Source organism: Notamacropus eugenii, chromosome Y, assembly GCF_028372415.1.
Source record: "Notamacropus eugenii isolate mMacEug1 chromosome Y, mMacEug1.pri_v2, whole genome shotgun sequence".
In the NCBI taxonomy this organism is placed as follows: Eukaryota; Metazoa; Chordata; class Mammalia; order Diprotodontia; family Macropodidae; genus Notamacropus; species Notamacropus eugenii.
The window spans coordinates 9,148,550-9,174,062 of record NC_092880.1 but is presented as its reverse complement, the minus strand read 5'-3'; the positions used below and the strand labels follow the sequence as shown (position 1 = coordinate 9,174,062).

The 25,513-nt window shown below is 35.2% G+C and overlaps 1 pseudogene; it reads right to left on the bottom strand.

The window, feature by feature from the left end:
- Positions 1–24,948, bottom strand: part of LOC140516782 (olfactory receptor 5W2-like) — a 197,441-nt pseudogene extending 172,493 nt beyond the window's left edge.
- Positions 24,949–25,513: the final 565 nt, after the last annotated feature.

Sequence of the window (25,513 nt, the reverse complement as noted above, 5' to 3'; positions counted from 1 at the left end):
ATTACATTCCCTTCACACTCTTAAATCACATTTTTATCATGACATCATTTACTTTATTCTGCTCCCACTATCTATGTATATTTCTTTTACATATCATAATAAATATACAATTCTCAAAATTAACAAATATCATCTTTGCATATAGGGATGTAAGCCCATGTTGAAAAACAAGTTTGTTTCTCTCCCCACTCCGTGTTCCTTTTTATGCCTCTCTTGAGACCTGCGTTTGAAGACCAAATTTTATGCTGAGTTCTGGCCTTTTAATCAGGAAGGTCTGGAAATCCCTTATTTCATTGAATTCATCTCCTTGACTGAAATATTACACTCAGCTTTGCTGGGTAAATGATCCTTGGTTGTAGTTACAGTTCCTTTGCCTTACAGAATATAGTATTCTAATCCCTCCAATCTTGTAATATAGAAACTGCAAGGTCTTTTGTGATCCTGACTGTAGCTTCTTGATATTTGAATTGATTCTTTCTGGCTACATGCAGTATTTTCTCCTTCACTTGATAGTTCTGGAATTTGACAATGGTATTACTTGGTATTTTGAGTTTGGGATCCCTTTCAGGATGTGAACTGTGGATTCTTTCAATTACTATTTTGCCCTCTTGATCTAGGACTTCTAGGCAGTTTTCCTTGATGATTTCTTGGAAGACATTGTCCAGGTTTTTTTTTTCATCGTGGCTTTCTTGTAGACCAAGAATCCCTAGATATTCTCTTCTGAATCTATTTTCCAGGTCAGTTATTTTTCCCATTAGATATTTTACATTTTCTTCTGTCTTTTCATTCTTTAGATTCTGTTTGCCTGCTTCTTGATGTGCCATAGATTCATTAGCTTCTATTTGCCCAATTCTAATTTTTCAAGTTGTTTTCTTCAGTTAACTTTTTCATCTCCTTTTCCATCTGTTCAATTGTTCTTTTAAAGAGTTGTTTTCTCCACTTAGATTTTGTACTTCCTTTTCCATTTGTCTAATTTTCCCTTTTAATTAGCTGTTCTCCTCAGTGAATTCTTTTTTCATATTTTTTCATATTTTTTAAAATCATTGGTCAGTTTTTCTTCTATTTCTCTATTTTGGCTTTTAACATCCTTCCTGAACTCTTCCAAGAATGCTTTTTGTTCATATTCCCTTCTGAAATTTCAGATGGAAGTACAATCTCAATGCTGACCTCTTTGGTATTTGTGTTTTGGTCCTTGTCCCCATAGAAAGATTCTATGGTCTTTTCTTTTCTGCTTTGCTTCTTGCTCAAGATGATCACTCTTTTCCTGGCTTTCTGTGTCTGTTGCACAAAGTTCTCTGTCCCACTGTTCCTGTGCCAAAACCTTGAGGATTTGTGCGTTGTGGCCTCTGGTTCTCTCAGCTAGAAACTAAAATGCTGCAGCTTACCTGGTGCTGAGCTAGCTGCTGTTGGAAAGCAGAGGCCAGGTGAAATCTTTTTGGGTTTCCCTAGAGTTACCCTGGAACTACTTGTGTTAAGTGTGAGGGAGCAGTTGTGTGGCCACAAGAAGTCTCCTCTGCTGAGCGAGACCATAGGCAAGCTCAGTTGTTGATGTTACTCTCTGTGCTAGTGTCTTCTCAATTCCCTTGGGGTGCTGAGGCACACGTGGGGTCCTGGGTTTGATGGTTGCGGGCTTCAATTCCCTTGGGCTAAGGATCTTCTCCTAGTTTGCTGAGGTGGGATTGTCTAGGACAGCTCTGATCCTGCACTTTTTCCCTTCAGACATAGCATCAGGGACCCTCCTTAGTGATTTTTGTAGCCTTACGGGCTAAGAGACTGTTTACCCCTTCTGCTGCTCCCACTGTTCCAGAACTTTTACTGGGGAGATATTCTCTGGGGTCTTCAAGGTCAAGAAGGTGAGAAAGATAGCAATTACCAATCACTTCACCATCTTGGCTCCCAGAAATCTGTGTTTCCAATTCTTTGCCACCATAGCGGCTGCTATAAATATTTTTGTACATGGTGATTCTTTTTTCCCTTTTACATAACCTTTTTGGAATATTGTAATAGTGGTACTGCTGGATCAAAGGGTATGCAGTTTTATAGCCTTGGGGGCATAGTTCCATATTGCTCTCCAGAATGGCTGGATCAGTTCACAACTCCACCAATATATTAGTGTAATGATAATTTAAATGGAAAGATCTTTCCCATTCCTTAATAAGCCCATGTCACCTGTTTAGGTCACATGGAAGTTTTCACATGAGTGAAGTCACATGGAACAAAAGGGGTGGAGCCGGAAGGGTGGAACAGGAAGAGGCAGAGCTAGAGCACAGCTGAGAGAAAATTGTTCAGAGCTGATGGAGAGAAAGAAGGTAAACACCTAGGCTCCTGAGTGTTTGTTTCTTTGTGGAAATGTCCTAGCAAGGGAATGCTTTGAGATGGTGTTGTCCTCTGCATTGTTATTGTGTATAGATTTTTGTTACTGTGATGGATTTGGCTTTCAGGTGTCTGAATAAATGTTTTGGTTATGTCTTCCATGTGGAGAGTCTGTTGTATTTCATGATTCAGAAATGCATCAGCATATTCATGGCTGCCATAGGCACTGTGAACATGGCATTGGTGCTACAATTTATGTTCCAATTTTCTCACATGTCCAACACTTATAATTTTCCTTTTTTGTCACATTAGTCAGTCTGCGAGGTTTGAGGTAGTACTTCAGAGTTGTTTTGTTTTGCATTAAATTTATCATTCTCAAGGCAGAATGAGAAATTGTTTTGATAAGGTAGTAAAGCATTAAAATTTTATTAATAAAGCTAGTGGAAGTGGACATACAGAAAATCATACATACATACATACAAACATAAATACATGCATGCATACATATATACACAAAACACCCAGGTAAGGTATTAAAATAATTGATGGAGTACCACTAAGACCCATAATGAGATGAACTTGATGATGAATTCTGTTAGCAGTGAAATAAATGGCATAATTTAGTTGGAGTGTGTTTGTATATTTCTTTCTTTCTTTTTAAACTCGTGTGGGGACAAGAGCAAGACAACACAGTAATATGTATGACTTTTATCTGTCAGATCAGCGAACATTAAATAACTATAGTGAGAAAGGTATGCCATTTTAATGGTATGTTGTTTATGTTTTATCTTTCAAGGGGAAAGACCAAAGACTAGGAGTGATCAAACAATCATGTTTAGCAGGAAATAAAAACTTTACAGGGAAAAAGAGCTGATTAAGCCACTGCTACCTATCCTCAATGAGTTCCAATCATGGTGAACTTGAACTCCATCCTAAAATAAGAGTTTTATCAATCGCTTCCAGATCTAGTAGCTTCCCATTTATTTCAGAATCAAACATGAAATTGTATCTTTGACACTGGAGACTCTTAAAAACCTAAATTTTCTTAATTAGCAAACATCACTTTTAATTTCCTATCTCTATGCCTTTGAACAAGTATCCCATGCCCAGAACTCCTTTCCTTCTCAGCTTTGACTCTTAGAACTCAAGCTTCTTTCAGAGCTCAAATTAAATACCATCTCCTTTGTGAAGACTTCCTTTATCCCCAAGCTGCTAATGACTTTCACTGACTTAAAATAATGGTGGTGATAATGATAATGTTATTAATAATAAATTTCTTCAAATTTTAATGGGCTCATAAACAAAATGTAAGTATCTAAGTTCTTTGAGTACAGAGGTCATTTCATTTTTTATATTTCATTTATACTTTCATATCCTGTGAAACTTGTGCCCATTTTCCTTATAAACATTTAAATATATCCCACCCAGTGTGATAGGATTAGGAGAAAGATGGCTTCTTTTTGCAATCCATGTAAAATTTAGATTGAACCTTTTTATTGTATGTGAAACACTGGAAAATATATACTGTCTATTGGTTATCTGTTGCTCTAAAGTACACCTCCTTTTCGGGTCACATATCTAATTAACAATGCCCATTCCATGAACAATTATATTATTCTTCTTTCATAGTTAGTTGTGGAAACACCTTTGGACTATATCATAACTCATAAGTCTTTCATAAGGGTGCTCATGGACTCCCTTGCCCTCAAGAGTGACTTGTGATGTTGACCTCCAATTTAATATTGAGATGTTATCCAAATGGTAATTACAAACTGATCCTGTTTTTGAGAGTTTCTTATTTAAATACTTGAAAATGACTCTCTGGTGAATGCTGAACAACAGAGTTAAAAACTAAACGCGTTGTATAATAGCAGTGTCAGCTCCTGAAAAGACATACTACATGTCCCTTTGTGACCTTTGGGAACTGACAATCACAGATTTAACCATATGAGTCTGATATGGTAGATGGACTCACAGGCCAGAAGCTAAAAAATCAAACAGGAACAGTCCTCATTCCTCACAGCAGAAGCCAAGTGGATTGAATGTTAGTCCTGAGTAAGGAAGACCTGAGTTCAAATATGACCACAAATGTTTACTAGATGTGTGACTCTCTGCGACCCTCAGTTCTACAAATGTAAAACAGAGAAAAATAATAGCGCAACCTCTCATGGTTTTTGTTAAGATCAAATAAAAATAACAGTAAAGCAAATAGCAAAGTATATGAGAGTGTATGTTAAATAAATTCTTGCTTTTTCTTCCTTCTTTCTTTCCTTCTTTCCTTGCTTCTTTCCTTCCTTTCTTCCTTCCAATAAGTAATCTACAAGTAAAATTATTTAATGAAATCAAGAGAAATACTAAATTTTGTTCAGGGAATTCTAATAAGACATAGAAATGCATATTACATTTTACTATAATTTTCACAAAAGTAATTAAATATTTTAAAGTATTGTCAACTGGGCTTAAAAAATGACTATCCAAAACAAAGTCAAGAAATTTTTTGGATCATTAATTTTTTTTCCTTTTATGATTTCCTGTTAATCTCCTTGTCTATAAGTTTATACTCATATGAAGGCTCATTTTCCTTCCCCTCAACTCTTGAAAACTTATTAATAATCAATAGATCAGAATCACATAAAGAGGGCTGAAGGAAATCAGGGTAAAAGCATTGTGATTTTTTATGTTTGAATTATTTTTGTTTACTATGTGGAAGAGACTTTTTTCTTCATAAAAAAAAAGTTACCAAAACTTAACTGGTATGATAAATTGTATGAGGAGAATAATACTGTTGATTTAAGATGGAAAAATTCATGCAACTATTCTGACTTAGTCCAACACAAATTTTTATTACATAATATCAACTTATTTCTCACTACTGCTAAGAAATCCTACTATGTATACATCCGTTATCAACACATTATACAACTCTTTAAATTGGTTCTGCCAATGTTTTCATCCCTACTCAAACTTCCAATATCTCTCCCTCATTCCATTCTCTCAAAATGACAATTTTTTCTCATGTTTTCAAATGAAAAAAGGAGGCCATTTTCCATTAACTCCTGTTTTCATCATTCTCATGTGCTACCCACATGTCTTCTGCCACATTTGCACACTCTCCCTCCCCCAAGAACCCAGCAAAATGGATTGTAATCTTTCAGGGGAAAAGATGGATAGTCAATGAAATAAAAGACTTTCAAACTTCCTGATGAAAACAAAAAAGCTGAACAGAAAATTTTATGTTCAAATGCAAGACTGAAAAGAAGCATAAAGAGGTAAACAGGAAAGGGAAAAAATGCATGCAATTCAATAAGATTAAATTATTAAAATCCTTATATGGGAAGATGATAGTAATAACTCTTGAGAAATGTATTTCTATTAGGGCAGCTGGAAGGAGTATTCATAGAGGATGTGAGTATAAGCTGATTTTGATGTTTTGATCTAAAAAAATTCAAAGGCTAAAAGGGATTCTACTGGGAGAAGAGAAAAAGGGGAGGCAGAATAGGTCAAATTATAAGACATGAAGTGGCACAAAAGACCTCTTACAGGGAAAGCAAGAAGGGAGCATGTATTTGAACATCACAGCCATTGGATTTGTCTCAAAGACGAATAGCATAAACACTGAGCTGGGTATAGAAATTTTTATTCTACTATAGGGAAGTAAGAGGAGAAAGGAGAAAGAAAAAGGAAGAGGGCTGAGAGAATGGAGCCCAGACTGAGGGAGGTGGTATTCATCAGCAAAACACTGGTGAGAAGGGAGAGGGTAAAAGGAGAGAGAAAAATATGAACAGAGGGGAAAAATAGGATGGACGGAAATCACAGTAATCATAACTGAATGTAAATGGGATGAATTCTTCCAGAAAATGGAGGTGGATATCAGAGTGTATCAATATAAAATAATCCCATACTAAGTTGCTTACAAGAAACACATTTGAAGTGGAGAGATATTCACAGAGTAAAGGTAAAAGCCTGGGGCAGAATATATTATGCTGCAGTCGAAATAAAAAAAATAAGCAGGGGTTTATACTGATCTCAGACAAACCAAAGACAAAAAAACATCTAAGTAAGAGAGATAGGGAAGGAAGATACATCTTGCTTAAAGGTACCATAGACAATGAAATAGTATCAGTAGTAAACACGTATTCACCAAATGGTGTAGCATCCAAATTCTTAGAGAAGTTAAGTGAGTTACAGGAATAGAAAGCAAACTGTACTAGTGGGAGCCTCCACCTCCCTCTCTCAAAACCAAATAAATCTATCCACAAAATAAGCAAGAAAAAAGTTAAGGAGGTAAACAGAATTTTAGAAAAGTTACGTATGATAGACCTCTAGATAAAAATGAATGGTTATGGAAAAGAATATACATTTTTTCTCAGCTGCACATGACAACTATATAAAAATTTGCCATATATAACATAAAGAAAAATTACAATAAGAAAATGGGTGTAGATCCAAGATGGCAAAGTAAAATCAGGGACTTCCAGAGCTCCCCCAAAACCCATCCAAATAACTGTAAAAAAAAACTCTAAACAAATTCTGGAGCTGCAGAACCCATAGAATGACGGAGTGAAGGAATTCTCCAGCCAAAGACAGCCTGGAAAGTCAATACACTGCATTGGAAGCAGAGTGCAGTCCAGCTTGGGCTAAGCCAGCACACTCAAGACCTGAGGATGCCTCAGAGGAACTAAATCTCTGACACTTGTAGCAGTTTTCAGACTTCATGACACCAAAACCCACTGAGGACAAATTGGAAGATGAGTGGGAAAAATCTGTAAGACTTATGTGACAGAGTAGAGTGGTCCAACCCCAGTCTCAGGGTGGGGGAGGGGTGGAGGCACCCTCAACAGCTACAGCCTCAGCAAGACAGCAGCAGCAGCTATGTCTGGAGCTCTAGGCCCACAGATTGTGCCAGTATAGATCAGCTGACAGGACACCACACAACCCCACTGGAAGTAGTGAACTACCTTCACGAAGAGCTCAAAACTCAAGTAAATGTCTGGGTAAATGAGCAAAAATACAGAAAAAGAACCAGACTATACAATCTTAGTTTGATAAGAAGGAAGACAAAAATATACATGCAGAAGACAACAAAGGCAATGCTCCTACATCCAAAGACTCCAAGTATAATATGAATTGGTCTCAGAGATCAAAAATGATTTTGAAAATCAAGTAAGAGAAGTAGAGCAAAAATTGGAAAGAGAAATGAAAGTGACACAAGAATATCATGAAAAAATAGTCAACTGCTTCCCAAAGGGTATCCAAAAAAAATATTGAAGAAAATAACACCTTAAAAATAGACTAACCCAAATGACAAGAGATTCGAAAAGCCAATGAGGAGAAGAATGCCTTAAAAAGCAGAATTCATCAGATGGACAAGGTGGTCTAAAAGCTCACTGAAGAAAATAATTCTTTAAAGATCAGAATGGAGCAAATGGAAGCTAATGATTTTGTGAAACAATAAGAAATAAAACAAAACCAAAAGAATGAAAAATAGCAAACAATGTGAAATATCTCATTGGCAAAACAACTTACCTGGGAAAATGATCCAGGAGAGACAATTTAAAAATTATAGGACTACCTGAAAGCCACTATACAAAAAAAGAGCCCAGACATCACCTTTCAAGAACTTTTCTAGGAAAACTACCCTAATATTTTAGAACCAGAGAGTAAAACAGACATTCAAAGAATCCACTGATCACCTCATAAAAGAGATCCCAAAAGGAAAACTCCTAGGAATGTTGTAACCAAATTCTAGAACTCCCATATCAAGGAGAAAATATTGCAAGCAGCCAGAACAAACAATTAGAATATTATAGAAACACAATTAGAATAACACAAGATCTAGCAGCTTCCACCTTAAGGGATCACAAGACTTGTAATATGATATTCCAGAAGTCAGTGGAGCTAGGATTAAAACCAAGAATCACCTACCCCGCAAAACTGAGTACAGTATTTCAGGGGGAAAATTTATCATTCAATGAAACAGAATTTTCGAGCATTTTTGGTGAAAAGACCAGAGCTGAATAGAAAATTTGACTTTCAACCACAAGAATCAAGAGAAGCATGAAAAGGTAAACAGGAACAAAAAGTCAAAAGGGAATTGCTAAAATCGAATTGTTTACATTCCTAAATGGAAAGATAATATTTGTAACTCTTCAGACTTCTTTTAATGTTAGGGTAGTTGGAGGGATTATAAACATTTAGCCAGAGGGCACAGGATGGGTTGAATGTGAAGTGATGATATCTAAAAAACAAAATCAAGGGGCAAGAAGAATATATTGAGAGAAGTAGAAAGGGAGAAATAGAATGATGTAAATTATCTCTGACATAAAGAGGCAAGAAAAAGGTTCTTTATGGAGGGGAAAATGGAGGAGGTGAGAAAAAAAGAGTGAAATTTACTTTCATTGGGTTTGGTTTAAGGGAAAAATAACTAGCATACTCAATTTGGCATGAATATCTATCTTACACCACAGGAAAGTAGAGGGGAACATACTAAAGGGGAGATAATTGAAGGGAGGACGAATGGGAGGAGGGAAAAATTAAAGGTAAAAAAAAATCACAATCACTTGTTATCTTTCTTTTTAAAATTAATTAATTTATTTTCAATTTTCTACAACCACTTCATTTTATCTTAGATTTTTTCCCCCTCTTTCTCCCTCTTTCCCTTACCCTCCTCACTCCCTCTCCAAAATAGAGTGCAATCTTAAATAGGTTCCACACAGACATTCTTATTAAATACATTTTCACCTTAATCATGTTGCATAGAAAAATTTAATTGAATGGGAGGAACCACAAATCAAATCAAAACAAAACATAACACAAGAGAAAATGGTCTGCTTCATTTTGACAAAACAGGATGATAAATGTTGGAGAAGACGTGAGAGAGTTGAAACACGAATTCATTGTTGGTGGAGCTGTGAGCTGATCTAGCCATTCTGGAGGGCAAATTGGAACTATGCCCAAAGGGCTTCCAAAACGTGCATTCCATTTGACCATGCAATACCGCTTCTAGGACTGTATTCCCAAGAGATCATAAAAGTAGGAAAGGGCCCCACTTGTACAAAAATAATTCTAGTAGCACTCTATGTGGTGGCAAAATACTGGAAATCAAGGGGATGCCCATCAGTTGGGGAATGGCCGAATAAATTTTGGTATATGAACGTAATAGAATACTATTGTTCTGTAAGAAATGATGAACAGGAAGACTGGACTCTCTCTCTCTGTCTCTCTGTCTCTCTGTCTCTCTCTTGGGGAAGTGGAAAGAGAGGGGAGGAAGAGGATAACACCATAGTTTCCAAATCTTGGTAACAGAAAAGAGGATAGTACCCTCAAAAATAAAGATGGCAGCGGGGGCAGAACAAAGATGCCTGAGTAGAATGATAAACCTCTAGAAGCTCTCTGCCCACAGCTCATAAAATATCTGCAAAAATTATTCTAAACAAATTATAGAGCACTAGAAGCCACAAAATGATATAGTGAAAGAGTTTTGCAGCCCAAGGCAACGTGGAAGGCCGACAGGAAAAGTCTGTCCCACTGGGCACTGTTCAGAGTGCAACCCAATCGTGGTTGTGCCACAGCCTCTTGACAGGACTAGAGTGGGACTCAAGGTGCCACCAGCATCAGCTACGGGTCCCCTGTTCCTCAACTCAGAAACGTGAAAGACAGCTTCAAAGGTCAGTGAGGAAGCTCTTTCACCTAGGAAGAGAAGGGAACAAAGCAGCCTAGCCCTGGCCCCAGGCAAGAGCACCTTCCACTGTTGGAGCCTTGCCTAATGACCCTGTGGGAATTGAATGGCTGATCTGGATCTCAACCTTCAGTAGCGGCCCTGGAGTGAGGAGGAGAGCTGGATAGTGGAGTTGGCAGAGGCTTTGGAGAGGGAATTCCACTCTCAGAAAAGAGTGCTTGTAGCTGCTCAAAGACCACAGCGGAGACCAGGAGAGGATTAAACTCCTCTTCTTTGATTGTGTCACATTGGAGGAACTGACAACTTCCAGGACCCCAGAGTATACCCTGCTCTTGACAAAGAACTAAAAAGTCAAGTAACTGGCTGGGAAAATGCCCACAATAGGGAAAAAGAATAAGACAATGGAAGGTTACTTTCTTGGTGAGCAGGTATTTTCTTCCATTCTTTCAGATGAGGAAGAAAAATGTTTACCATCAGAGGAAGATGCAAAAATCAAGGCTTCTACATCCGAATGTCCAAAATAAATCTGCAATGGTCTCAAGACATGGAAGAGCTTAAAAAGGATTTCGAAAATCAAGTAAGAGAGGGGGAGGAAAAATTGGGAAGAGAAGCGAGAGCTATGTAAGAAAATCATGAAAAGCGAGTCAATAGCTTGCTAATGGAGACCCAAAAAAATGCTGAAGAAAATAAAGTCTTTAAAAATAGACTAATTTAAGTGGGAAAAGAGAACCAACAATTCAATGAGGAGAAGAATGCTTTAAAAAGCATAATCAGACAAATAGAAAAGGAGATTCAAAAGCTCACTGAAGAAAATAGTATTTTAAAAATTAGAATGGAGTAGATGGAAGCTAATGACTTTATGAGAGACCAAGAAATTACTAAATAAAAATCAAAAGAATGAAAAAATAGAAGACAGTGTGAAATATCTACTTAGAAAAACAACTGACCTGGAAAAAAGATTCAGGACAAGCAATTTAAAAATTATGGAACTACCTGAAAGCCATGATCAATAAAAGAGCCTAGATATCATCTTTCATGAAATTATCAAGGAAAACTGCCCTGATATTCTGGAAAAGAGGATAAAATAAATATTGAAAGAGTTCACAAATCGCCTCCTGAAAGAGATCTGAAAAGAAAAACTCCTACAAAAATTGCAGCCAAATTCCAGAATTCCGAGGTCAAGGAGAAAATATTGCAAGCAGCTAGAATGAAGCAATTCGAATATTGTGGAAACACAATTAGGATAACATAAGATTCAACAGCTTTTACATGAAGGGATCGAAGGGCTTGGAATACGCTATTCCAGAAGTGAAAGGAACTAGGATTAAAACCAAGAATCACCTACCCAGCAAAACTGAGTATAATATTTCAAGGGAAATGATGGTAATTCAGTGAAATAGAAGACTTTCAAACATTCTTGATGAAAAGACCAGAGCTGAATAGAAAATTTGCCTTTCAAACACAAGAATCAATAGAAGCTTGAAAATGTTAACAGGAAAGAGAAATCATAAGGGGCTTACTAAAGTGCAACTCTTTACATTTCTACGTGGAAAGATAATATTTGTAACTCTTGAAACTTTTCTCCGTATTTGGTTAGTTGGAAGGATTACACACACACACACACACACACACACACACACACACACACACACGCACGCACACGCACATACATAGACAGAGGGTACACAGAGAGATGAATAGAAAGGGATGATATGTAAAAAATAAAATTAAGGGGTGAGAGAGGAATATATTGAGAGAAGAAAGGGAGAAAAGGAATGGGGCAAATTATCTTTCATAAAAAAGGCAAGAAAAAGTGTTTTCAATGCAAGGGAAAAGGGTTAGGTGAGAGGGAAAAAGTGAAGCTTATCCCCATCAACATTTGGCTTGGGTAGGGAATAATATGCACATTCAATTTGGTATGAAAATCTATCTTATATTGCAAGAATGTAGGGGTGAATGGGATAAGTGGAGTGGGGGGAGATGATAGAAAGGAGGGCAAGTGAGAGGAGGGAGGTACTTAGAAGTCAACACTTTTGGGAAGAGATAGAGTCAAAAGAGAGAATAGAAAAAATAGGGGGCAGGATAGGATGGAGGGAAATATGGTTAGTCTTTCACAACTTGACTATTATGGAAGTCTTTAACAAAACTGCACATATATAGCCTATACTGAATTGTTTGCCTTCTCAGTGGAGATGGGTGGGGACGAAGTAAGGTAGAGAAGCTGGAGCTCAAAGTTTTATGAACAAAGGTTGAGAATTGTTTTTGCATATAACTGGGAAATAAGAAATAAAGGTAATGAGATATAGACGTCTATCTTCCCCTAAAAGAAAAAAGAGAAAATGGGGATAAGGGGCGGAAGGAGTGGGATAGAAGGGAGGGTAGATTAGGGAAAGGGGCAATTAGAATGCACAGTGTTTGGGGAGGGGAGAGATGGGGAGAAAATTTGAAACTCTAAATCTTGTAGAAATGAATGCTGAAAACTAAAAATAAATAAATAAATTGAGAAAAAAAAGTTTTTCCTTGCCCTCCTTAGTATCTATGCCTTCCTTTCAGATCCTCTCCAGTTTATGTATATAAGTTGTTTGCACATATTTTGTCTGCATGTTGCTTCTCCCCCTAGATTGTCAGCTCCTTGAGAGTGAATGCTAATTTTTTATAATTTTTTTTTGTATTTTCACTGCTTAACACCATGCCTGGCACACAGTAGGCATGAATAAAAATGTTCTTTAATTTACTTTCAAATACATATATATATATATATATGTATATATATATATATACACACATATATATACATATATATATACATATATACATATATATACATATTATCTGTATGTATGTATGTATGGCGGGATCAGAAGGCTAGATTGGGATATGTATAAAATTTTCCAAGAAAAAAACCAACAAACTAGACGTTGTTAGTCTCGGATGAGATTAGTTATATTCAGTTTTATCCAAGTGCCCACTGAGTTTCAGCCTGAGTACAATTTTACAAGACTTTTTTTACTGCAATGTGTATGGTGAAAGGTCATGTCTCATGAAGGGTGGAACTACCTTTAGAACTTCCCTGGAGAACTACTCTTATAATCATGAAGTCTTTCCTCTCATTGTATGACTAAGGATTAAGGACAATTGAAAGCACCCTTCTGAGCCTCACCTTTCTCAAATGTAAAAGGATATTTTACACAAAGATTTGTCATTAGGCTCAAAAGAAAATATTCACACTAAATTTTTTGCAAATTTTATTAAAATCTTTTCTTGTTCATTCAATTTGACAGATATTTATCAAATCTTATATGTATGGCAAAATGCATGTTTACATGATGTATTTTTTCTGGTCTAGGAGTTAAATAAACCTGGTGTCAAGTTCTATCTTTTTCTTCATACAGGCTGTGTGATCCTGAGTAAGTCACTTACCCACGAACAAACCTGAGACTTCTGCATAATATAATAATTTGGAGAGCAAGATCTGATCTTCAGTGACACAGGGAAATTCTTCACTAAAAATTCCCTCTATAATGACACACAAGTCTAGTATATAACCACAGAAATGAGTACTCCTCAAAGTTCTAGTTGCAATTCATTGATCTTTAATTCTTTAATTTCCCTGGCGTTTTCAGAAAAGTATAGAAGGGCCCTTTAGTCACAAATCCCTGGAACTCCCATCTGTGTGGGTCCCCTAAGGAGATTGTCCTCTAAAACCACTATCCTACAATACCATCTCTTGAAGTTTCTAAAACATACCTGACTGAAGAGAAGTCCTGTTTCTTGTCTGATGGATTCAAGTGGAGGGAAGTCATTTTTTTTAGTAACACTTGGAACTTTAAGCTTGGAAACCACTGGTTTATTTCTACACTTGTGTAAACATTTATCTAATTAACCTAAAGAGAAAAGATATTAATCTTCTCTTCCTTCAATGACACATTGTCCCAGACCAAGGTGGGAGATGCAGCTAGGGACACAACGAAACTTTCAGTCCTCATATGTGTGTGTGTGTGTTTGTGTGTGTGTTCTCAAATTGAATGACTATCTGGATGGAGATCTCAGTTTACATGGCTTTTGTGTGTTGGTCGTAGAGGATGTTGGGAAAATGATGCATAGAAGGGAGAGGAATGGTAGTAAGGGCTAAAAAAATCGTTCAATTAATTATGAACCATTGTGTCCCAAAACTTGCATTTTCGGATGGAAAAACTGAATTCAAAATCATACACATTTATTAAGGCAATAACGTATGCACTGTACTGTGGAAAAGAAGAAAAAGGAGGAGAAGAAATTTCTTTTGTATCCTGCTTTAAAATTTACCTAGCACTTTGAAAATAATATTTTTCTTAATTATCAATAGTATTAGCTCCTACTAATATGAGTCAAGGCAGTGGGTTCTAGACTTTAAAAAACATAATTTTCAATGGGACTTAGCTCTCAAAATAAATATCTAAATGACTGAACAAGTTGTGGTATGTGATTGTAAAAAAAATACTACAACGCTATAAAAATGATGAATTGAATGATTTTAGAAAAATAAGGAAACACTTGCACGAAATAATGAAAAGCAAAATGAGCAGAATCAAGAGGACATTAAATATTGTAACAATAATATTGTTTTGAGAATGACTTTGATTGGACAAGTGAATCTCTCTACTATAAATACCCAAATAAACTGCAAAGAACATATGAAGAAAGATACTAGCTGCATTTAGAGAAAGAACTAATAAATAGAAATATGTATAGAATAATTTATATATATTTATATATGTACTGTGTGTGAGTGTGTGTGTACGACAGTGTGTGTGTGTGTGTGTGTGTGTGTGTGTGAGAGAGAGAGAGAGAGAGAGAGAGAGAGAGAGAGAGAGAGAGAGAGAGAGAGAGAGAGAGAGAGAGAGAGACAGCGATTATGTACAACTATTTCTGTTTAATGGTAGCCATATCTCGGGTAGGGAGTTAGGAAAGAAAGAAAAAATGGAAAAAAGTTACATGATAATTTGCTATATATTTGCAAGGAATAGTAATTTATTTATAGTAGATTTTCAATTCATTTGCAATTAATTTTTATAGTACCATGTTGTGGAAATGTTTGATCTATTTTATAAACTAAAAATAGAATAAATACCTAGTAATTAAGAACAATATAATGCCCTAGTATCATGATGTTTATATGCTGAATTCTATATCTCCTTCTAGATAACCGATTGTGAATTTTTTTTAATTTAATTTATGTGTTTTCAGTTTTAAACGTTCACTTTCATACGTCTTAAATTTTCTTCCCCTCTCAACATTCCCTCCCTGAGAGAGTGGGCAGTCTTATATGGGTTCTACACATAAATTCTTATTAAATATTTTTTCACATTACTCATGTTACACAGAAGAATTAAAATGATTGGGAGAAACCATGAGAATAACCAAAACCAAAGAAAACATTACACAAGAGAAACTAATGTGTTTCATTTTGCTTCTCAATTCCGTTGTTCTTTCTCTGGGTGTGGATGGCATTTTTCCTCAATAGTCCTTTGGGAAAGTTTTAGGTGCTTGAATTGCTGTAAAGGGTTAAGTGTATCAGAAACAGTCCTCACACACTATGGCTTTTCCTTTGTGCATTATTCTATGAACTCTGCTTATTTCACTCATCATCATCTCACATAAGTCTTCCAAGCCTGTCTGAAATCCTTCTATTAGTCATTTCTTATATTACAATAGTATTCCATTACATTCCTATACCACAACTTGTTCAGCCATTCCCCATTTCATGGGCATCCCTTGATTTCCAGTTCTTGGTCATCACGAAGGGAGCTGCTATAAATACTTTTGTACATATAGGACCTTTTCCCATTTTTATGATCTCTTTGGGATATACTAGTAAAACTGATATTACTGCATCATAGGGTATGCATATTTTTGCAGCCCTTTGGGCATGGTTCCAAATTGTTCTCCAGAATGGTTGGATCAGCTCACAGCTTCACCAAAAATGAATGAGTGTTCCAAGTCTCCCACATCTTCTCCAACATAGGTGTGATGTGGTACCTCGGAGGTTTTTTTATTTGCATCTTTCTCATCAATAGAGATTTAGGGCAATTTTTCATGTGACTGTAGATAGCTTTGATTTCTTCCTCTGAAAAGTGGCTGTTCATATCTTTTTACGATTTCTCAATTGAGAAACAACTTGTATTCTGGTAAATTTGACTTAGATCTCTACATATTTTAAAAATGAAGCCTTTAGTACAGACACTGCTTGTAAAAATTGTTTCTCAGTTATCAGTTTCCCTCCTAATCTTGGTTTCATTGTTGTGTATGTGGAAATATTTTTCGATATAATGTAATCAAAATCATGCATTTTGCATTTCATAATGTCCTCTGTCTCTTGTTTGGTCATATATTTCTCGATTTTCCATAAATCTGAAAAATATACTATCCTTTGCTCCCCTAATTTGTTTGTAGAATCAGTCTTTATACCCAGATCATGTACTCATTTGGACTTTATTCTTATGTATGGTGTCAGGCATTGACCTATCCCCGGTTTCTGCCACATTGTTATCCAGTTTTCCCAGGAAATTTTTGTCAAACAGTAAGTTCTTATTCCAGAACCTGGAGTGCTGGTGTTTATCAACAAGTACAGAGCTATATTAATTGACTACTGTGTCTTGAGGACCTAAGATATTCCACTGTTCTACCCCTATGTTTCTTAGCCAGTACCAAGTGATTTTGATGATTGCAGCTTTATAATACAATTTCAGATCTGGTAGAAATAGGCCACCTTCCCTAGCATTTCTTTTCATTAATGCCCTTGATATTATGGACCTTTTTTTTCTTCTAGATGAATTTTGACATTATTTTTTCTAGCACTAGAAAATAATTTTCTGATAGTTTGATTGGTGTGGCACTGAATACGTAAATTAATTTAGGTACAATTGTTGCTTTTATTATATTAGCTTAGCCTACCCATGAGCAGCTGATGTTTTTCCAATTAGTTACATCTGACTTTATTTGTGTGAAAAGTGTTTTTTAATTGCCTCCATGTAGTCCCTGCATTTGTTTTGTCAGGTAGACTCCCAGATATTTTATACTGTCTAGGGTAACTTTAAAGGGAATTTCTCATTCTACCTCTTGCTTTTGGGCTTTGTTAATAATGTGTAAAAATGCAGATGATTTATATGGGTTTATTTTGTATCTTGCAACTTTTCCTAAGTTAGTCATTATTTCAAATAGTTTTTCCTTGATTCTCTAGGATCCTCTAAGTAAATCATCATATCATCTGCAAAGAGTGATAACTTAGTTTCTTCTTTGTCTCTTCTAATTCCTTCCATTTCTTTTTCCTTTTTTATTGCTAAGCCTAACACTTCTAGTACCATATTGAATAACAATGGTGATAACGAACATCTTTTTTTCACCTTGATCTTATTGGAAACGCATCTAATTTATGCCCATTGCATATAGTGCTTGCTGGTGGTTTTCCGTAGATACTGCTTAGTATTTTAACGAAGGTTCCATTTATTCCTACACTCTCCAGTGTTTTCAATAGGTGTGGGTGTTGTACTTTGCCAAAAGTGTTTTCTACATATTTTGAAATAATCGTATGATTTCTCTTATTTTTGCTGTTAATATGACCATGAATGCTGATAGTTTTCCTAATATTGAACTTTATCTCTATTCCTAGTATAAATCCTCTCTGATCATAATTTATTATTCTCATGATAAATTGCTGTATTTTTTGCTAATATCTTATCTAAAAGATTTGCATCCATATTCATTAGAGAAATGGGTATTCTTTCTCTATTTTGGCTCTTCCTGGTTTAGTTATCAGAACCATATTTGTATCATAAAAAGAATTTTGGAGGACTCCATCTTTGCCAATTTCCCCAAATAATCTATATAGTATTGGAATTACCAGTTCTTTAAATGTTTGATAGAATTCTCTTGCAAATCCATCAGGTCTTGTAGCTTTTTGTTTTTCCTAAGGAGTTCATTGATGACTCGTTCAATTTCTTTTTCTGAGATGGGATTATTTGAACATTTTACCTCTTCTGTTAATCTAGGAAATTGTATGTATGTATGTATATATATATATATATATATATATATATATATATATATATATATATATATATATATCCATTCACTTCCCTTAGATTGTCAAATTTGGGGGGCATACAGTTGGACAAAGTGATTTCTAATCATTGTATTAATATCCACCTCGTTGTAGGTGAGTTTGCCCTTTCCATCTTTGATATTAGTAATTTGATTTGCTTCTTTCTTTTTTAATAAATTTGACCCAAGGGTTAACCACTGTAAGTGATTTTTCATAAAACCAACTCTTATTTTATTTGTTAGTTCAATAGTTTTCTAAATTTCAATGTTAATAATCTCTGATTTGGTTTTCATGATTTTTAATTTTATATTTACTTGAGGATTTTCAGTTTGTTCTTTTTCTAGCTTTTTCAGCTGTATGTCCAATTCATTGGTCTCCTTTGTTTATTTTAATCATGTAGACTTTCAAGGATATAAAACTTCCCTTAAGAACTGCTTCCACACCATCCCATAAGTTTTGTAATTTGTCTCATTATTGTCATTCTCTTGAATGAAGTTGTTGATTGTTTCTATGATTTGTTGTTTAACTCACTTATTCTTTAGGATTAGATTAATTACTTTCCAATTAATTTTTTTTCTGTCTTTCCATGGCTTTTTATTACATATAGCTTTTATTGCATTGTGATCTGAGAAGGATACATTGACTATCTCTGCCTTTTTGCACTGGATTGTGAAGTTTTTATGCTCTATTAAATGATCAATTTTCTTATATATGCCATGTACCACTGAGAAAATGATATATTACTTTCAATCCTTATTCAATTATCTCCAGATATCAATCATATCTACCTTATCCACAGTTCTATTCACATCTTTTACTTCTTTATTGATTATTTTGATGTTAGATTTCTCAAATTTAGAGATGGAGAGTTTGAGGTCCTATCAAAATCTTTTCATGATACAAATTTGGCTCTCATCCCCAAACCAGGAAGAGCCAAAACAGAGAAAGAAAATTATAGATGAATTTTCCTGATAAATAAAGATGCACAAATTTTAAATAAGATATTAGCAAAAAGACTACAGAAAATTATTACAAAAATATTACACTTTGATCAGGCAGGATTTATACCAGGAATGCAGGGCTGGTTCAATATCAGAAAAATTATCATCATAATTGATCATATTAACAACAAATCTAAACAAAACCATAAGATCTTTTGACAAAATTCAGCATCCATTCCTATTGAAAACAGTGAAGGGCATAGAGATAAATAGAGCCTTCCTTAAAATAATAAGTGGCATCTACGTATACTTTCATCATGCTTTATATGTAATGGGGATCACCCAGCTGTATTTACAGTAAGACAGAAGGTGAAACCATGATTCCATTATCAGCACTTTTATGTAATACGGTACTGGAAATGTTAGCTTTAGTAATAAAAGAAGAAAAAATAGAAAAAATTAGACTAGTCAAAGAATAAACTAACTTTTCTCTCTTTGCAGACAATATGATGATATACTTAGAAAGTCATAGAGAATCAAGTAAAAAACTAGTTGGAAAAAATAAACAACTTTAACAAAGTTGAAGGATACAAAAAAACCCACATAATCATCAGGGCTTCTATATATTACTAACAAAAACCAACAGGAAAAGATAGATGGAGAAATCTCATTTAAAATTCCTATAGAGCAATAAAATATGTTGGTGTTTACCTGCCAAAACTAAACCAGGGAATAATGAAAATGAAGTCAGATCTCACTAATTGGGGGGGGGGGGGATTAATTGCTCATGAGTAGCCCTAGCTGATATAATAAAAATGACAATTCTACTTAAAAGGATTTACTTATTCGGTGCCATTGCAACCAAACTACAATATCAAAATTCATTTGGAAGAAGTTTCACAATATCAAGGGAATTAATGAAAAGAAATGCTAGGAAAGATGGACAAGTCATACCAGATTGTAAATTGCATCATAAAGTAGCAATTATCAAAACCACTTGGTACAGTCTAAGTAACAGAAGGTAGATCAATGACATAGTTTGGGCAAACGTGGCTCAATAGTCAATGACTGTAGCAGTCTCTTGTTTGATAAACTAAGCATCTGGAATAAGAAATCTTTTGACAAAAATTTCTTGGAAAACTGGAAAATAGTATGGCAGAAACTGGACATAGGCCAATGTCTGACAAGATATATCAGAATAAAGTCCAAATGGGTAAACGATCTAAGTATAAAGGCCGATAGTATAAATGAATTAGGGGAGCAAGAAGTAGTTTGTCAGATTTATGAACAATGGTGGAATTTATGAACAAACAAGAGTTAAAGAACATTATGAAATGGATAATTTAGATTTCATTAAATTGAAAAATTTTTACACATACAAACCTAATACAACCAAATTTAGGAGGGAAGCAGAAAACTGGGAAAGAATTTTTGCAGTTAGTGTCCGTGAAAAAGGCCTCATATCTAAAACATAGAGAGAACTAAGTCAAATGTACAAGAATACATGTCATTCCCCGATTGACAAATGGTCAAATGCTCTTCAACAAGCAGTTTTCAGAGGAAGAAATTAAAGTTATCTATAGTTATATGAAAAAATGTTTTAAATCACTATTGATTAGAGAGATGCAAATCAAAACACCTCTAAGATACCACATCACACCTCTCAGACTGACTAACATGACAAAAGAAGAGGATTATAAATGTTGGAGAAGATGTGAGAGAGTTGGAACACTAATTCATTGCTGGTGGAGCTGCGAGCTGATCCAACCATTTTGGAGAGCAATTTGGAACCATGCTCAAAGGGCTATAGAATGCGCATACCTTTGACCCTGCAATACTGTTTCTATGGTTGCATCCCAAAGGGATCATAAAAATGGGCAAAGGACCCCTATGTACAAAATTATTTATTGCAGCTCTTTCTGTGACATCCAAGAACTGAAAATAGAGAAAATGACCATCAACTGGGGAATGGTTGAACAGGTTGTCGTACATGATTTTAATGGTATCCTATTGTAGTATAAGAAATGATGAACAGATGGACTTCAGAAATGCCTGGATAGACATGTATGAAGTGGTTCTGAGTGAAGTGAGCAGAACCAAGAGAACATTATACACAGTAATTGCCACCGTGTGTGAGGACTGTTTTTGATAGACTTAGCCCTTCACTGCAATGCAAAGACCTAAGACATTTCCAAAGGACTCGCTATTCAAAATGCCTTCCACATCCAGAGAAAGAACTAAGGAATCAGAACAAGAATGAACCAGACTATTTTCTCTTTTGTTATGCTCCCTTTTATTTAGTTTTATTCATGGTTTTTACCATTCACTTTAGTCCTTCTATGCAACAAGACTAATGTGAAAAAGTGCTTAATAAGAATGCAGGTGTAGAGCCCATGTAAGATTCTATGATATTGTGGGATCGGAGAAGGAGTGGAAGGGGAGAAAATTTAAAACTTATGGAAGCGATTATTGATAATTGAAAGCAAATAAGTGAATAAAGAAATTTGGAGAAAAAAACAGAAAATGATCTTAGCTACTACATTCCAATCGATCACTTGCGTAAGCAGGTTGCAGAGTTTCTGGATATTTAGGAAGGAAGCCCATGGCTATGATAATATATGCAATCGGGCAATGCTCACAGAGGATGTATGATCTCTCCTCAAACAAAAGCACTCTTACTTTTCACAGATCTAATGGTGGTACTAGTGATCTTCTTGAAATCTTAAAAGGCTGCTTTTTCTTATTATTTCGTCAACTTGAGTATAGTTGGAAAATTGTTCCTTAATTTAATCTTTGATATCAGTTCTTAAAAACTTCAAATCCTGGGAATGGTAATCTAAATGTCTGAGTAGAGATATTTGAGACTGAATGTGGCTTAAAATATACTATTAGTAACCACATGATTTAGCAGATTCTCCATTAACATATTGCAGGCCTTGGAATATGATATTTTGGAGGGCAAAGTAGCTAGCATTACAACCAAGAATGACATACCCAGCAAAACTAAGTATAATCCTTCAGGGAAAACATGGACATATAATGAAATAGAGGACTTTTACATTCCTTAGTGAAAAGACCCGAACTGAATTAAAAAATTTAAAAGAGATGATAGGAGGGATAGAAATGCTACACTGTATTCCAAGCCTCTAATTCATTTTCATTTGACTTAGGAACTGCAAAGAAGATTTTGAATGTTTCAGGTAAACAGTATAATTGTAGAGAGCCATAATAAAGCTTTGAAGTGTGCAAAACCTTTTCTCTATATTAGGACATTTGAAAATCAAAACACAGAAATATAGTGGATACACAGCAGTCCTCTTGGTGATGAAGACATAAGGTAGAAGTCTAATCTTCGCAACATACTTGAGAGTGTGGGACTGGGAAATTCCTCTCTGATCTGAATTGGTAGAGGGGATAGATAATTCCGTACCAAGATCTTCTTCCACAAATGAAATAACATATCTGGCCAAAGTAACAATAGCTCTCTAATATAGACAATAAAATCACAATTATCTTGTAACGTACTGCATGTAAAAGAGTGAAAAGTTGACATATGAGATATTGACGAATGTAGAAAATTCTGTCAATTTAAATTGTTCATCATTACACAGATAACTCACTGAGATAAAGACATAATTTATGATTCATAGTTCTACTTTTCTAAAATCTCAATTAATCATATCTTTTCATGTATATAAAATAATATAAAAATATATGCACATTTTTATATGTGTGTACATATGTATTTTATATGTACTGTGTATATAAATACATGTACACACAGAGATATGTACACACAGATATATGTACACACATATATATCTATATATCTATATGTAGATATATATGTATATCTATATCTATCTATCTATCTATCATCTATCTATCTATCTATCTATCTATCTATCTATCTATCTATCTATCTATCTATCTATCTATCTATCTATCTATATATGGCATTGGTAGACTGTCTACCAGTACAGTGACAGAAAACAGAATAATTTTCATTTGAATTGTCTTAGGAAGATTCTGAAGATCACCTGGCAGGATAAGGTACCAGTTCTTAGGTCTTTACTCCAACTAAAATGCCAAGCATTCAAACTATGCTTCAGAGAGTGCAACTCCGATGGCCAAGCCAGGATGTTGAATGCAAAATGGACACTTGCCAAATAAACTATTTTTTTGAGAACTCACATAGCGCAGGTGATCACATGGAGGTTAAAATAAGCAATATGAGGACACTCTTAAGGTCTCAAGAACTTTGGATCTGATTGTGCAACATGGGAGACACTGGGCCAGGACTGCTCAGCATGGTGAGCCCACATCAAAAAGTTTGTTGTGCTCTATGAGCAAAGCAGCATTGAGACCACACAAAGGAAACGTAGGATGCACAAATTTGGAATATCCACCCAAAATTTTCACATGGATCTGTGCCCAATCTGTGGTAGAGCATTCCTAGCTCATTTGGTCTGATCAGTCACAGTTGGACACATTGAAACTTGAGCTTACTGTGGTGATATCATTTTGGTGCTCTTCGAGAACAGACAACAACCTCTCTCTCTCTCTCTCTCTCTCTCTCTCTCTCTCTCTCTCTCTCTCTCTCTCTCTCTCTCTCTCTATATATATATATATATATATATATATATATATATATATATATATATATATATATATATATATATAGTGTATATTTTGTATACAGTGTATATTGTATGTACACACACACACACAAAATCTTTTGGAAATTTTCACTTTGTAAAGAGTAACATATCAGTTACATATCAGAAATGTTTTAGAATAGATTCCTGCTTAAGGAAAATTGGACCAGGTGAACTCTGAGGTTCCTTTAACATTTTGAGATTCAGTGTTTTTGTATGGGTATGTTAATATTGTCACTTCAATAAGATTTCAAGCAGTTCAATTGGCTTAGAATATCTTTAATGAATTGTATTGGACTCTCAGATACTATGGTATCGAATTCATTGAGATGATCGCAACAAATATTAAGAATACATTTTATTTTTCAATTTTCCCAGGGACCCTTTCACATCTTTGCTTCGTAAACTATAGATCAAGGGGTTTAACATGGGAATGACGAGGGTATAAAACAAGGAGGTCATTTTGTCTTGGTCTAGTGAATAGGAAGAACTAGACCTGAAGTACATAAAAAGAAGAGTACCCTGGAAGATTGTGACAGCAGTTAAGTGAGAAGTACATGTCGAAAATGTTTTGCATCTGCCCTCGGAGGAGTGGATCTTAAACACAGAGAGGATTATGCAACAACAAGAAATGAGGACTACTGAAATGGTGACTATTTCAATGAAGCCAAAGACATTGAAGATTTCCAGCTCATTGATATGGATATCAGAACAAGAGATTCATAGAAGAGGAGGAAGATTAAAAAAAAAAATGATTAATCTCATTTGACCTGCAGAAGCTCAGCTTGAAGGCTAAAGTAGCATGGAGCAGAGCATCCATCATCCCCACTATGTAGACACCAGCCACCAACAAGTAACACACTCTGCTAGACATATTTACCGTATAAAGCAGAGGGTTGCTTATTGCCATGTAGCGATCAAAGGCCATTACTACTAACAATAAGCACTCAGAATCTGCAAAGGAACAGAAGAAATAGAATTGTAGAGCACAACCAATGAAGGAAATGGATTTGTCTTTGGCAAAGAAGTCCACCAGCATCTTGAGGCCAATAGCTGTGGAGTAGCAGAGATCACAGAACGACATGTGGCTAAGGAAGAAGTATATGGCAAATGGAATTGGGGGTCTATCCTGATTAAAATGATCATCCCAAGATTTGCTACAAGAATAACCAAATAAATGATGAGAAATAGAACAAAAAGGATCACTTTTAGCTCGGGAGCACTGGTGATTCCTAAGAGGATGAACTCAGTTGGGATGGAGTAATTTTTGTCCATCATTTCTGCTTTTTTTTTCCTCTCTTCTGTTTTTGTGGACACGAAATAGGCTAATGGAGCAATTGTGCTTTCAGTCTTTTGTGAAGGTAATGTGAGAAGGGGACTTTGGGTTGCTTCTCATCTGCAAGAAAGAGACATATAATTCATGTATATTACTTTTTAATGCCTAAGAAAGATATAAAACTTCATGTTATACAGACAAGGTATTCACAAAACAGAAGGAGCTGAAGACATAAAGATGGTGCACAACTGTACAGTGCTTTAAGGCTTAAAAAATTCCGTTGTCCAAATCAATGAGGTTTGAACTGCAAGAATTGGTATTTAAAATTTTCCCCTGTGATAAAAGAAGTTCACAATTACTGGATAATTTTCATTTGATCATTAACAAATATGTTGGTTAATGATGAGCTAATAAGTATTAGATGAACATCTTCATACAAGTTCTCCTGATTGCAATTATGTTAATAAGTACTAACTAAAGATGTTCATACAAGTTCTCCTGATAGGAATTCTGAGAAATACGAGCAGTGTTATTTCATAACATTCCTCCAAAAAAAGCTCAATGACC